Source organism: Anastrepha ludens, chromosome 3, assembly GCF_028408465.1.
Source record: "Anastrepha ludens isolate Willacy chromosome 3, idAnaLude1.1, whole genome shotgun sequence".
Classification (NCBI taxonomy): domain Eukaryota; kingdom Metazoa; phylum Arthropoda; class Insecta; order Diptera; family Tephritidae; genus Anastrepha; species Anastrepha ludens.
This window is the reverse complement of record NC_071499.1, coordinates 27,990,474-27,993,731: the sequence shown is the minus strand read 5'-3', so window position 1 is coordinate 27,993,731 and position 3,258 is coordinate 27,990,474.

Here is a 3,258-nt window from a genome sequence, read left to right as displayed (position 1 = left end):
TAATCGGTGACACATCTGGGACCTATGCATATGAGTCGAAAACAAGCAACAGCAATCGACGTATGGATGTTTCAAGACGAGCTTAATCCCACAAAAATTGTCCGCGGAAGAAGCAACTCAAAGTTTATGGTAGCCTGTTTTTTCGAAAAATCGGGTCCTGTAGCAATTGCGCCAGAAGTCAATTTTGATTGGTACACAATCTTTAATTTGACAGAAGTTTTCGGGGAATTAAGGAAACCCAACCGCCGAAGGCGAAGCATTATTCACCATCCTTTCAATTCGAGCTCTCACGCATCGACTCACACAAGAGAGCTTTTGAACACTCAAAACTCAAAAGATCGAATAAATGAGTTATCTGCCTTACACCCCTCATTGGCACCTAATGAATTCTTTTTGTTCCCGAACATGAAAAATAAAATGCAAGTTCAAGGCTTTTCAACGGCGGAAGGCGCAATTTTGTTTTTTTTTTTTTTGTGGGTGAGGTAGGGTTCAAACTGCCTTCGCACATACAGCGACCGTCATCTACTGCGTTGAGTGGTGTGGCCACTAAAACAATCCCTCCTCCTCCTGGGGAGATAGCCTTCCCGGAACTACTTTCTACATTACTTCGGGAGGGCCCAGAACCGGCATCTATAAAGGACCAATTCGGTTTATCCATGTCTGGGTTCACCGTATATGTAGCCAGCTTTCATGCTATAGACTCGTCATCTTGTGTCTCTGTCTGTGAGGCTTCGCAAGTCTATCTTTTTTTCAGTAGAACGTCCTGGATTTATCTCTTTACCGCATTCCTGTTATCTTCGCGTTCGAGTATTTTGCTGATTATGCTACTCGATGTCGCCGATCTACTTTCTCAGAGCATCTCTTTCCGCGAGCCATCCGTCACAACTAAAAAACGTGTGTTCAGCGTCATTGCTCGGCGCTTCGCAGTATATGCACTTCGGATCGCTTACCTTATCCATGCGTTATAGGTATCTCCGAAAGTATCCATGATCCGAGAGAAACTGATTTGAGAAGTAGTTCAGTTCCCCGAAGTTCCTTTGGACCCACTTGCTTCTTGATAGAATAAGTTTCGCCGTCCATCTGCCACTCGGTTCAGCGTCCCATCGACTTTGCCACCGCAGCATGGTTTGACATCTCCGTTCCGCAACGGAAGACGCTGTTGAAGCCTTTAAACAGCTCGTTTTGAAGGCACCCATTTCTGAGTGGCAAATGTGCTATGAAAATTGTTTCAAGCGAGTGCAGATGTGGGTTGACTTCCAAGAGGAAAATTTGGAAAAGAATAAAGTCATTTTCATTATTATTTTATTCTGTTTTTATTATCAGGCGCAAAGTATAAAAGGCTGCCCTTATATGAGCTGGTATTTCGAAATCGATTGCCTCTAATTTCGCATAAGGAATTTCAAAATAATTGAAAACATGTTTTTGTGATGACTATCGGCAATCCACAGCAAACGCAAGCCTTCTAGTGCATTTGTGCAGAGAAAAATCTGCTCGTGAAAGAATTGCCTATTGTAGGCCATATACAACTTCAAAGTATTCCACTTGCAGCTCAAAACCCAGCCATATAACACACAGCTGTAGAGAGGCTCACCTTAAATATGTCAGAATTCGAAGGCGGTTCATTATTTTCATTTGATGTGGCACTAATAAATAAAGCAGAACACTTGATTTTCACTACATTTAAAATTTTTCTTTAATGACGATTTCTTTTATTAATTCAATAATTATATTATTCAATAATAATATTAATAATATTATAATATATGTATTTTTTTTAATAGATTTGTATTTTACCTTCTCTTTATATTAAATTTTTTTATCTCACTTTTGTTGTATCGTCTTTGTTGATATTTATTGAATTATCATTACTTAATTTCATTTGTGTTGCAGTTACAATTTAATTTAATAATTTCAATAAGAATTTCAATAATAATCATAATCGTAATAACCATCATTTTTATTATCAACTGCTTCCACAGACAATGGCTAGATTATCCAACAGCATCACAATGGTAATAATTAATAAATATCTGCAGTACTAATAATAATAATAATAATTAACTTAGACCATAAGTCACAATAAAAGATAGATTCGAATTTCAATAATTATGTATGTATGTATGTATGTATTTATTTATCTTTGTATGCGTATTGCCTTAGTGCTTATCTCTTTTTTCATTCATTTATTTTCATTTTTATTTTTATTTGTTTACACATTCACATTGGAAAATTATGCACTAAGTTTGGATGATGCGACAATATCACGACCAATGACATCGACTAATTAATATTTGTTCACATTTTTTTTAAATATTGCGATTTATTGTTTCTTTTTTGTATTTATATAATTTCAATTTATCCGAGGACAATGTACACACATGCATGGGAAGAGGTTTTTCGCAGGCTTTTCAAATTTTAAGGGCATTTTTCTTAATTAAATTTTTTAATTATTTACGTTTTTCAAAAAATAATTTAATATATTTTTTACACAAACTGTGTTTAACCAGTTGAGTTTGAGTGAGTTTTTCAAATGAAAATACAAAAAATTATGAGAATTTAGGTTCTCCCAAACAAAAAATAAATAAGTTCTTCTCTTCCGATTAAAATTGGAACACACCAAAATGAGTTGTTCAAATGCTAACGAAAATTCATAATAAAATTTATAATTTCATTTTTCAAAAAAAATACTTAAATTCTTCATCCTCAATTTGAGTAAAATTTTTAAATGTTTAACGAAAGTTGTATAATAAAATTTCTAATAAGTAAAGTTTTCAAAAAATAAAAAAAAAATTATGAGGAAATTCTTCTTCTCGAACTTAGAGTAAGATTTTCATATACCAACGAAATTTTTTTAATAAAATCTATAAGAAGAAAGCTATTTTTTTCTTGTATAAAGAACGGAGCTTAGCAGCGGTTCCCCCACAAGGGCCAGAGCCAAAATCGAAATCAGTTCCGCAGGAATCATGATTTGGATAAGCGATTATGTATGCAATTTACATAAAGAGCCATGGTCCGGCCTAGAACGCTGCAGAACTGCAAAGAGTTTTGTGACAAGTCCGAACAGAAAACTGTAAAATTTTCTACTGAAACTTGGAAGAAAAGACGTTCGGTTGATGGTCGGTATTATTACAGGACACAACCCATGGGGATAGCATATGACCACCATTGGAGTCATTGAGGACCCGATGTGCCTGTCGTGCTTGGAGGATTCGGATAGCACTGAGCACTTTCTCTGTGAGTGTCCTGCCTTTGCTAGAG